The sequence below is a fragment of the Carassius auratus genome, unplaced genomic scaffold (genome assembly GCF_003368295.1).
Source record: "Carassius auratus strain Wakin unplaced genomic scaffold, ASM336829v1 scaf_tig00216476, whole genome shotgun sequence".
Classification (NCBI taxonomy): Eukaryota; Metazoa; Chordata; class Actinopteri; order Cypriniformes; family Cyprinidae; genus Carassius; species Carassius auratus.
The window spans coordinates 43,094-56,883 of record NW_020528587.1 but is presented as its reverse complement, the minus strand read 5'-3'; the positions used below and the strand labels follow the sequence as shown (position 1 = coordinate 56,883).

The 13,790-nt window shown below is 35.7% G+C and overlaps 1 pseudogene; it reads right to left on the bottom strand.

Moving 5' to 3' along the window:
- The window catches only part of LOC113098272 (protocadherin-16-like), a 66,948-nt pseudogene that overhangs the window by 13,772 nt on the left and 39,386 nt on the right, over window positions 1–13,790 (bottom strand).

Genomic DNA, 13,790 nt, shown 5'->3' with positions numbered 1-13,790 from the left:
GATTTCTGGTGTGTAAAAATGCCGAGGAAAACTTCACAGTGGCATATAATTGCCTTTCCAGGTTATGAGGGGGCCAGTGAGCTGCTCATCACAGCCAGCATTTTATGGCTACATTAATAATTGAAATGGGAACAAAGCGGGCCGCTGCTAGCAGCTTATAAAGTGAAATAGCGTGAGTGTGTGTGTATGTACAGCAATGTGCCCCTGGGACACTGTGCTTTATTGCCTTTTCATTTACACAGCTCATGATTGTTGTTACTGGCAACTAAGTGAAGACAGGATTGAGTAGGGCATGCGACTGGGCATCTAGGAGCTACACGATAAAAGTAATAGTGTTTTTTTTAAATTAACTTTTATCCTTCGGAATTGAGTTTTAAAGGGTTTTCAACTCTTAAAGCTGCAGTGTATAAATTTCCAAATGAAACATTTTTCTCAAACACTTAAAATGGATATTGAATGTATAATGACAAGCAATTTTGCCAAGTGGTCTCACACTTTTGGACCCTAACATACAATGTGTGCCTTACAGCAATTGTGTGTGTTAAGTTTAAATCAACAAACAGTGTTTGTGGCATAATGTTGATTACCAAAAAAACAAAAAAACATTCAAAATCTGGGTTACAGGGAGAACAATGTTATTTTAGTAATATTTATATTCCATTTTAGTATTTGTGCATATGTTGAATTCACTTTTACTTTTACATCTTTACTTTTACTTTTAATTTAAGTTTTAATCATTTAATTCTATGCTTTTGTCATGTATTCATTAGTTTTTATTTGTTTTATTTATTTCTATATACTGTAGCTTTAATTAATTTTTACTTCAGTTTTAAAAATTTGTTTTCATATTTTCTTTTATTAATTTTATAAATTGATTGCCAAGGGAACATTTTTAAATGTTAATTTACAGTAAACTTAAGTTTTTCATCTAATATTTATATTTTATTTCTGCTTTATTTAAAAATTCTAAAGCCACTATTAAAATAGAAGTAAATGGAGCCAGTTTTAAAATATTTATATATCATTTAAGGTTTATTTAAAATTACTACAAGAAATGACTGCTACTGCTAAAAAAGACTCATCAGAAATTATTGCTTAAAGATGAACACAACGTGCAAGTAATAAGAGTGTTGGCATGATTTTAGTGTGAAAAAGAGTACAGTTATTCCCAAATCAGCAATTTCATTGTTGCCATGACAACATAACACAGAAAACCCTAAAATGCCTATAAGAATTATGAGAACCATTTCATAGCTCAAATAACACCTTTAACAAATTAATTAATGTGTTAAATAAAATTATAAGCATCTCATTTCTGGTCTCAAACACTCTAAAACTTGGCCCCATTCACTTCCAAAGTACCTCTCCATAAAACTGAATACACTTTTTCGGTAAAACTTTAAGCTATTATGTATAATGCATTAGAAATGGATACTAAAGGGTATAATGCCTTACAATAAATCATAATGTACACTGTAATACATTATATCTTGTCGTAAATAACTATTTTATTATTACAACTGAAATTTAAACGCATAGTGTAACAATGAATTGACTGTGGTTACAATTATTCATGACATTGCACAATAAGCTACATTACAAGGCATAATTAATGTAAAAAAAATTACTTTTATAATGACTTTTACACAAAGACTACAACCATCGAGAATATTCCTGTATGAGGCAGGTACAAACTCATTCCCCTTACCCCATCTGTTGCAGTGACAGTGAAGTCGAAACTGTCCGCCCCCTCGTCTCGATCCAGAGCCACACTGGTGCAGATCTGTCCAGTCTCCTTATTGATGGTGAACTGGCTGGGTGGAGCGCTAGCGGGCCCGGATCCAATCGAATACGCAATGGCCCCAAACGACCCTCCATCTGCATCGTCTGCTTTTACCTGCGGAGCCCAAACACAGAGAACGCCGTCAGAATTATGATCGACTTACGTCATAAACCCTAATCTCTAGAGAGTACAAGAAGATCAGATTCAGAAGTCTTAATACGGTTTCATTAAAATAATTAATCAATAACGCTGAGACTTCAGTACAGCCCCATTAAATAACCAAGACACTCCAGACATAAATCCCCATCCCTTTGTATTTTCTTTCCCTCTGTCCTCGAGCTGATTGGACGGTGGATTTACTGCCAGCCGGTCTGTTTTTGGCCGCACCTGTCTCATCAATCTCTCACAGTGGAGAGGGAAAACAAGAGAAGGCAGAGAGAGAGCAGCAGGGATGAAAAGTGTCTCTACTCTACGACTTGAATGCCTGGGTGAATGTCTATGGAAAGAGGGCCACTCTTGCTGAGAGATGGAGAATCTGAGGAGTAATGAGGTGGAGGTAACTCAGCATTAGCTTCTCGTGGTGAAGGACGCCGTGACTGATACAAGCGGAAAAATCTGGCCTTGTGTTCGGGAAGGGCTTTGGCCAATTTACGGTGACATTAATGTTAGGACAGAAGCATAGTGTCCTCAAATGCATACCATATGCAGTCGTACACAATACTGAAAACACTGTTTTCATGAGGGACACATGTTACTGAGAGAATTCGGCGTATTCTCAGGAGATTTCGGGAACTGTTGCTGCAGTTGCTGAAGGCTAGGAAAGGGAAAATGTCTCGGATCTCTTTCCTCTATGCTTCCACAAATCATAAAGCCTTTGTTTGTCTGGGCAGGTTGCTTTCTCTGTGCGCTGGTTTCTGTACAGCACCTCAATGATATGTTGGTGATATGACCAACTTAAAGGGTGGAAAGCAAGGAACATGTGTAAGAGATGGTCTGGATCAGGGCAAACTTGATCAAATATACTCCCATCCAAAAGTTTGGAGTCAGTAATTTATATTTTTATTCTGCAAGTGTGTATTAAATTGATCAAAAATGACACATGAAAAAAAAAACTATATATAAATAAATGTTCATTTGAAAGTTTTATTAATTAAAAAATCCTGAAAAATAAACACTGTTTCACCAATATATAAATCAATGAATCAATAAAATAAGCAGTAGAATAGATTTTAACCGATAATAATAAGAAATGTTTCTTGAGCATCGAATTGGCATATTAAAATAATTTCTGAAGGATTATGTGACACTGAAGACTGAAGTAATGATGCTGAAAATTCAGCTTTATTATTATAAAAGTTACATCTAAAAATATATTTTAAAAAAACACACAAGAGTTATTTTGAATTGTAATATTTCATAGTATTACACTTTTTTCCTTATATATATATATATATATATATATATATATATATATATATATATATATATATATATATATATTGGCAGTATTGGATTTTTAGGATTTTTTTTTTTTTGGGATTAGATCAGGTTAAATTCATACTAACTGAACACACCAGGAGAAATTTCTCTCAATTTGCTTTTTCCTAGCAAAATCTTTGCCAACAGTTCATATATAATCATTAGTAAGATATTAAGTAAGGGATAATATACACTCGGCTGGTCATTATCACAATATAAACCCAGACAAGGGGATCAGGAGCCTTGTATCACCCTGAAGGGGTTTATTTAGCGATAATGAGCGCCTTGACTGTGCGTTATCCTCCTTATTACACAGCTACTTATCAAACAAGTAAACAAATGCAATTAAACGTTGACATCATTTCATTACTTAGAAGAAAGAGACTGCAGAATGATACAAGAGACATAAAATGTGGTCGCCTGGCAAAACAGACAATTATAGTTTAATGGTTATTATACAGAAAATATTTGACTGCAGAAAGTGACCAGTCAGAATCAAGTATTCCAGAGAGCCATGAAATGCAGAATTATGGTTTATGAAAATTGCTATTTTGAAGCTAGTAAATCAGCTGAACTCATAATACAGTTGAAAGAAACCGCAATCACATTTTTCCGCACACCACCACAGATAATCTTCATATTGTCACGGCCGTATAACTGCAGCTATACAGCTGATTCACATTACAGTCCTGACATGGTAAAGCTGAGGAGAGAAGCCATACAGGAATCTCAGGCCCTCACTCAACAGGACGCCTGCTACCGGAAAGGTAGAGGTCACGACCCCTCAACTCTGCTTTACGCAGTGACCTCTCGCCCACCATGATGCACTCTGTAAACAAAATTACTCTGGTGGTCCACAAACCTTCCTATTCATCAACTCCAGAAAGACCTGAAGACCCTAGTGCCTGTAACACAACAAAGGGCTCCTTGCAAAACATTAAGTGGAAATGACCTTTGACTCTGCCGAGCCTGCAAATATTGAATACGGTTGACTCTGGAAGAAGTGTCGTAACGTTGCTTGGTGCCATTTATGAGGATTGTAAAAAAAAAAAAAAAAAAAAACATTTATGAGATCTAGAGGATGTGAAATCTGGCCTAAATAGCAAAGTCAGGCAACTATTCTTTAAAGACACTGATGGTTTTGTTTTTTGTTTTTTTATCCATTCCAATAATAATATTTTGTGAAACAGGAAGTATAAAGGCTGCAAGATGATTGTCCTGTACAGTTATCAGGTGTTACAAAAATCCTCAGTAAATCTCATTCTGGTTACTATTAAATGTATAATATATAAATTGACAAATATTTCAACATGTATCATGATGGTTTTTGTTGTACTGCATGTTAATTGTTTTGAATAAATGGATTTAAATGATATACAAAAACTTGCAAAAATGGTGCAAAATCCTTATTACTTACTATATCTTTAGATCTATTAACAAAATATATAACTGATTTAAAATAAAGAATGCTTATTAATTATAATGTATTTTTAATAATAAAACTATTTTAGTATTTATAAAAGTATTTATCTTTTTTTGCTGTGCTGCAAAAATATAATTTGTTTAAAAAATGATAAAAATACAAATAAAAACCATTTGTGCAATGCAAAAAAGTATTTATATATGACAAGATACAGTTTTGTTGTACTACCTTTAAAAAACATTAAAATAAATACATTTAAATAAAAATAAAAAAAACTAATTCATTTTACCTTGTTTTATCTTATTTCTGAAAAAGATATCAATTCTAAAATATGTATACATTACCTCGGAGAATGATGAGAATTAAAAAAAAAATGGTCAAAAGAAAAACATCTGGATGCATTATGGTAATAAGAATGGGATTTCTTTTCCTTTTTTGCATTACAGTTGCATCTCAGCTTGATATTGGAATGGAAAAGCAAGTCACTTGTCTTTAAAATCTGAAATGGGAAAACTTTAAGTGAAGTTATTACAAATCAAGATCAAAACACCTGCTCAGAGAATGCTGTCCACATTTCCCAATGCATTCCCACGTGCACTTTATGTACCGTTCTGGAACGCCATAGCAGCTTGCTGTGGTTTTCTGGTATGACGCGAATACCCCAAGTGTGCAGTGATAGACAAACAGGCGAATTTCTGCTGTGGCTAACGTGTCCTGAGGATCCTGATGGTGATGGAGCCAGATCTCAGTCTAAATGAGAGCACCGCTGCTCACGCTCTGCTCTGCAGTGGTCAACTCTTTTCCATCTGTTTTTCCCATTACCGCTGTTATTTCCTGTTGGGATTAAGTGTGGTGAAATACTATATTTTCTGACAAATCAAAGCCCAACTTTGCCTGTGTTCTTGGGATATTTGGGTAAAGTGGGTGGGATTAAGCACCTGCAATGATGACCTGTCCTGGGATGCTGTGGTAGCCAGGCCTCGCGCTCAGGACACTGATAGAAATGACAAGTCTAGCCCACCTGGTGAGTATGACCTCTACACTACCCCATTTTTCAGAGCAGACAAGAGCCTATTATTTATACTGTATTAAAGAATTAGAAAAAAAGAATAAGATTTAAACATCAAGAGAGATTGTGGTTAAGCTGTGGATGATTGAATCAGGTGTGTGGGGTAATGGGGCATGAGGGTTCAGAGAATGTGTGTGTTTGAGAGGTTCGGAGGGTGGCACAAATCTCAAACTGATATGAGACCAGTGTAAAGAATCTCCTTGGTTAAATAGGTGCAGGTGAAAAAAGCATTAAGGGGCCCGGTAAAGAGCCGAGGGGTTTAGGTTTTGTCTTCAGGGAATGAGTTGATAATGAAAGCACATCCATTTTTCACATTCTCTGACACTGCACAAAATCTGCATGGAATTTGGTGGGGAAAATACAAGCACATGTTTGCACTCCTAAATAGATATGATAATGAAACTAAATAAATAAATAAATGTATAAAAAAAAGTGTTATACAACATTATCAATGGTTGTCAATAATATAATGCATATGTCATTTATTTAGTTTTAATATAATAAATTATGCAATTTTTAATAAATTAAATTAATTATATTTATATAATGTGTCACTTATATGATTATTTGTATTATTTAATTGCGTAATTGTTAAATATATATAAATTACACACACACACACACATAACAACTGACAATAAACAATAATATAAACAAATAATTGAATAATAAATAATGATGTACACATTAAATTGTAGATTTTTATTTATTGATTTAATTCTTTGGCAAATATCCATAAACAGAGTTTGCATGCTTCACAAGAGATAAAAAAGAAGGTCAGTGAGTCTGCAGACTGAAAATGGGCCGTCTAGATTTCCTGCAAACTCATCAATGGCAATTAAGTGTAAAACCGTACAGTATTTCTGCACACCTGCAATAATCCATCTTCCATTCTGACATCAATCAATCTGACAGTCCTGACGAGAGGCAGAATTCCCATTTGCATCACTTCATTCCTTATTCATCAATAAATTAAACGACAGACTCTGAGGGCTTCTCAGCATCGCAGGCTACAAATCACTGTCTCGCTACGCTTTTCACAGCAGATCAATACTGTCGAGACACATACAGCCCTCAACAAGCAACTAGAACTTTCAACCACCGCTTAGTCTTTCTGTTATTACTGAACTCGACTTGTGTGAAAGCATTGCAATAATTCTGTCTGAATGAAAAGAGAGAGACTCATCCATTCCCTATCTAAAACTACTTTTGGGACAAACAAACGCTTATAGGACTTAACACCATACACTGTAATTCGTCGCTTTCTTGGGTTGCAGATGTTTCAAGAGGCTGATCTCCGTCATAATAACTAACCAGATGAAGTCTGATTAAAGGAGCAAATCTGTAATTGAAGGGCTGCATGCACTGTATGATCGTGTGGTAGATGTTTTCCATTAAAACCTCAAAAAAAAAAAAAAAAAAAAAAACACTGGCGCAATAAATAATGAGTCTGGAAACAGCAGTTTTTTATTAGTTAATATTAGTTATATTTATCTTGACCTACATAACTGAATTTATCTCCGCAACTAAAGTGCAATATCATTTTTCGCCTGGTGCCGCCTAACTAAAGTCAAGACCTTGAGAGGAAACATTACATCCCAAAAATGCAAGGTTCTGAGGTTATTTAGATTTCTAGAACATCTTAACATGCATTAAACAAGCTCTATAAATATATGTAAATATATAAAATACCATCGGTAAGTGATTGCATTACACTGTAAATGGCTTTTGGGGTCAAACGGTTTGAATTTCCTGAATTCTAGTAGCGATTTTAGTTATTTCAAGTTGACAGATGTCTACGTATGTGAATTTTATACAGCAAACAACAACAAAACTGCCTACAGTCTTGGGTCTCTGCAGTTTTACAAGAGCAATGAATGGTTTGTTATTCCATTGCTTACAGTCTCTAACATGTGGTCTAAATTATTAATCTTTTGAGTTTATCTCTTGCTAGCATCCAATGTCAAGAGGTTGATGCTGTAATTTATCTGCGTTTTTACTGAAGGCAAAACACTGAAGGCATAAACCCGTTGACCCAAACAAAGGCACACACAAACAATTTCAGATGAGACAACAGATCTATTACAGGTCACTGCTTGTCCAACAGGAAAAATTGTGTTATTTTTACATGTTTCAGCGAAGTTATAGAGTTTCTCGCTAATGCTCACAGCCCTTGATATCTGTAATTCAAGATCACCTGGTTAATCTCCGATTTCTTGTTTCGTTCCCAAGGGAATCTGCTTCTTGAAATCACAGCGGTTAGAATAAGTCAAAGAATCTACTATTACAAGGTCTCAGGTCTGTATCAAGATAAGCAGCAGTGCTTTGGATGTGATTCATTGAGAGCTAGGCTCTTGATGTCTTTCCTTCGCCGTGACCTTTCTGCCAATCCTTTTCAAAGAGGTTGTGAGAGGCTGTGAGTGGCAGTACGTTTGATTCAAGATGAAATCACGCCTATCTTTAAGTTCTTCCATGTATAAACCCGCAGTTTAAATCTAGTCCTATATTTTGGTGTGGCACAGCAAGCAGTTCTAAGTTATCTAAAATAGTATACAATTCATAATTTACTTGTGATTGAGTTATAAACCTAAAAGATTTCATCTAAAGAAAATATTTTGAAGAATGTTTCACCTGTTTTTTGTCCATAAAGTGGCAGTCAGTGGGGTCATAAATAACAATGGACTATAGTGATAAAAACACTTTTAAACATTCTTACAAATATCTTTTAAGAGAAAAACATACAAAAACAAAAACAAAACAAAGAACAAAAGAAAGAAGGCCACATGTTCAGTCAGATTCTAAGTCCCTTTCTCTTAAAAATTAGCTTTTTTAACCAGAGTTATAAAAAAATTGACTACTTTGCAGAATTTACACAGTTTTTTAAAGACATTATTGATATTTAGATCAATATTTAAACATATTTACAAAAATTAAGGATTTAACATAGATCTAACAGTGTTTTTCCCTTTAGGGGAAGGGCCTGGACTCTGTTGATATAGATTGGTTTGGGAATTTAAATATTTGAAAATAGCCCGTTCCCTTGGAAACATGAATAATGGATGACGGATCTTCAAAGATCAATAAAGCTCATAAATCAAAATCCTAACTCTTCCTATTCAATACATCATTTACCACCATAGAGAGAATGTTTCAGCTATTTTTGTCCATCGACTTTCATTTTATGGAGATCAAAACAAAACAAAATCTAAACTAAACTTAAAATAACATATCACAGATAATCAAAGATAAATGTAACTCATAAATAAAATCAACTCTCCTATCATTAACCACCATATATATATATATATATATATATATATATATATATATATATATATATATATGCTGTATACCCCAGACTAACCACCACCAGTCTTATTAATTAATGGGAGTCTTTACTGATATATAGTGTTATGAAGGCCAGACAGAGCCAGTGCCTCCCACAAATATGGCAAATGGTAGTTCGAAGAGGAAGTTGGTCTGGCATTCATATGCCAGTGCTAAAATATGAGGTCTATTGTAAGAAGTGATGAAAGCGAGGTGGTTATATTGGAGCATGCCTGTAGCTGTTCTTTGAGCCAGGCATGAATCAGCAGACCACACTGGTCATAAATGCTTTACTGTAAATTAGCAGACTGCAGTGCACATTGACTATTCATTGATTAGCACAAGTAGAGCTTTGATCGATACTTTCTTATAATGTTGTTCACAGTATGTGACCGGTTGTTTTAATTTGACAGTTTATGGATAATGATATGAAAATATGGATCAACAACAAGATTTTCATTTATACCAAGTGTTTGCTTATTATAAGAAACACCACTATACCATAAGAACCATAATACCATAATACTGCAAGCATTATGCTATATAGACATAACATCCCATTATATTCAAAGTTATGTTTTGAGAGCAAAAAGCAATGATAAAGCAGATCCTTGTGATTTTACCCTAACATTTTCTCTTTGGTGATTTGATGTGAGGAATATCCGCTAAACAATATTTCATTATATAAAGGAAATTTGTTAGCAATGGTCAAATTAAAATTCTAACAAATCCATAATCCAAATCCACAAAAAGCACAAGCCCACACACAACCTAAATAAGAAAGAGAACCGCTTCCAAACCCTTTTATGAATGGAAATTCATTACTTCCAGAACACACCATTCTACCATTAAACTTTCATAAAGGCAGCTGTAATTAAGCTGGACAGTGATGGACCGGGGACAGTCCAGAACATTCTCTAAACTGGCAACAGATGAGAGCGGACAGATTCCAACCACTTCTCTTCTTCAATGGATCTGTGTCTCAACAACTGCAAACCACACTGGCTGACTCCACTCAGAGCTGTTTGTGTAACACGCTGCACCTTTAAGAAAATTTATGGGCAAGAGCATCTCGCTCCGAGGCACTGAGCTATGCATCACTACAGAGAATATAAAAGGCTGTATTTTAGTGGTTTTACAATGAAAGAAGGGTACAGTGTGGATGTTTTTCCTCCCAACAGCTATTGCAAGATGCCACAAGAGTCTTATTTTCCTTTTACAAGTTTGTGGGTTCTGGCCTTAGTCTTTGTTCCAGACTTGTGTATGCTTTTGACGTGTATGCAATGCTTGCTGGTTGCTTCCAATTTGTATTTCATGGCAGAAGTATGTACACAGAAGAAAAAAGCACAAACATGTTACAGATAATTTCTTCCTTTACTTTGGCAACTGAGGTTTGGAAACATTTGCATGCTCCATTTAGGGGGCAATGTGCTCAAACGGACATCAGAGGGTATTTTAGAAGACACTATTTCTGGCTAATTTGAAGACAATATTTGTTTTGCTCTTACACAGTCACTCTTCTTTTGTATGACTTGTTAACATTTATTCTAAAATGCACCCGAAGCACATTTACCTTACTATTCCAGGCATTGGAAAGTGGATGCATGAGATTGTTCTGATGGTGCCTGGGGACCAATCCCGTTAAATGCAGGCTGATTAGCATCCCCGCTAGTCCTCTAATGAATGTGAGAGAGCCTTGAGAGCTTAAGTTCTCCCAGATCTGGCCAGAGTTCCTCATCAGGTCTGGCCGGGGACAGGAACTCATCTGTACATGCACTGATTATAACCAATTTATGTCATCACCATTTATAAGACAGAGCATGTCATCACAAGGAAAATATTTTATATATTGTGAAAGGGTACATAAGGAACACTATTATATCAGGGTCAGTGACAAATAAGAGCATCCAGGAAACTTTCTTAGTACATTTCACACTACTGTTCAAATGTATGGAGCAAGTAAGATTTTCTTTCCTTCCTTTCTATTATTATCATTATTTTATTTTTTTAGAAATTAATACTTTCATTGAGCATGGCCACACTAAACTGATCAAAAGTGACAGTAAAGAAAGAAATTCATAAAGTTACAAAAGGTTTCTATTTCAACTAAATTCAGTTTTTTAAGCTTTCTATTCAAAGATTAGAAAGCTTAGAGAATATAGAAGAATATAATATTACTAAAATATTACGCAGCACAACAGTTTTCAGCAAGAAATGTTTCTTAAGCACTGGAGCAGCATATAAGAATGATTTCTGAAGGATCACGTGACACTGAAGACTGGAGTAATGAATTCAATTTTTCTAAATATATTAAAACAGAAATAAGTTGTTGTTTTAAGTTGTAATAATATTTAAGGCTAACATATGGGCAAATGTGTAGCAGTTGCATAAGGAGTTCTGCAGGGAATCAGATATGTGTGTTTAGACGTAAGTCGGATGTCCAAAATCCACATTTGGAAGTGGGCCAGACCAGATATGAAAAAAATCTGATCTAGTGCAGATTTTTGTGTTGACACATGTGCAACAAATTCCAATCTGTCAGATGCAAGCAACAAATCAGATTTTTTTTTTGCCAATGTAAATACTTCCACTATAGACATTGCTCTACTGTGAGAACATATTCTACCAGGGTAAAAAAAAAAAAAAAAACATTTCAACAAACCCTTATATTTGAAGCACACAGTAGTTTATGTCATTTCCTGCCTATACAAGCCAATTGATTTATTGATATTACCTCAGTGATGCTGACGAAGTGCAGGCCAGAAACTAAGGAACGCTACTTCCTTCTTCCATACATCCCCCAACCCCTGACCTCAAATAGCACGAGCCTCACATCTCAACACTCTTACGGTAAATGATCCCAGCCCTAAGGAAGAGGGAACGAGGATGAGGGTTTGGGGGGGGGGGGGGATGGAAGAAACATGGCTTCATGGCACCGCTATCCTGACTTCCCCCTCGCCGTCTCCTCTCAGATAGTGTGGTCTTAATTACACAGCCGCCCAAAAACCCAAACAACATTACTGCAGAATAAACTGACACTAATATATAACCTACAATGCTTTTCAACGCAGTCGCCACAGTGACGGCAGCAGCTCAGTCATACGCCTCTTGACTGCTATTCTGGATGAGGGAGGGTGGGTTGAGTATGGGAAGGGAAGGGGTGGAGCTAAAGCTTAACAGTCTCTCTGGTTTAGGGGAGTTCAGTGGATAAGCATGATCTCTCAAAGCCCCATAAACATGGGCAGACAAACGGTGTTCTCCCCCAAAAACATGGATGTGTGCTCCATACAGTATCACTTTGACTTAAAGGCACAGAGCACCTGGAGTCTTTTAGCTTATTGAGTTATTAAGGTATGCAGGCCTCAGGCAAATCATTCAGAACCCCAAGAGAAGCAATGAACAAGTTTATGTGGATGTCGATTACAGCATCTGTAAGACTTATTTTGGCCTTTATTTACAGTACTGTAGAGGGCAAATCGGTAACATGACATGAGTCTTCTTAAAAGAATAGTTCACCCAAAAATTTAAAAAGGGTTATAAATGAAATCCAACACTTGACAGAGTTGGTGACCTTGAGTATCCAGACACCCAAACTATAACAGCAAGTTTTATAATTGTTATAAACAATTTCTGCCGCAGAGAAATCGCCAGCATCATGATGGTAGACACACTTGTCTGTAAGTTTACAAATTACATACAAGTATCCGTCAAGCATAAAGCCAATTTTGTGAGAGGAAGTACACTGACAGTCACATTTGGCGTGGATTATGGCAGCGTCCTCCTTTTCCTGTCACAAATTTTAACCATTGCTGACAAACGGTTGAACAGACATGGTTCAGATTTAGCACACATCCTGAAACATGAAAAACATGGACTAAATGTCACAAAGCTGAATTCTATTATCATATTATTCTGTCTTTTATAACTGTCCACCTTAAGTCCATGTGAATTTCCATTTGTGGCATAATTTACTCCCAAAAAGTGATGCATTTCTAAATACAGATGCAGAATATTCAATAAGAAAAAATAAAAGTAAAAGTGGTTTTATACTTTGGGAGTTAAATATGAGTGTGCTAAAATAAAGGTTAATTAGCCTACTGTTCAAAATTTGAGGTCAGTAGGGTTTATTTTTCTTTTCCTTATTTTTAAACAGCAAAGATGCATTCAATTGATCAAAATACAAAGCAAACTTTCTTCATTTGAATAACGTGCAGATGAATCAAGTTTTGTTTTTTAAAGACGACTTTTTTATTATAAATCTGTTGCTAATTTCATTAGCTGACATAACCTGCAGCATCTAACCCTAACTTTACATGCTCCACCTGTAGAGGTACACACATCCGCTGGTTATGTTGGGGTCATGACCCATGAAGCTTTAAAGGGTCAAGGTCATAGGTCAGCAAGATGTCGTCCAGTTCATTGTCAGGCACCACCTCGACCCCTGACCCCTGACTGCTAAGCGGCAAAGACAATCCTTTCACTACATCTAAAATGAGCTGTTCATTTGGACTGTGACACATGCCACATAGCCAGACAATGAGAGACCACCTGCTATCTTTAAATACAACTCTTGTAAGGCCTCTGCTCATCTCTTTTCATAGGAGCAAATAAATTCAATTAGAAAGAGGGATATACCGAGGCATGATGTCACTTGTTTTAGTTAGAGGGTCAGGGGCTCAGCATGACCTCATTAAACTGTAGAAAGCTGT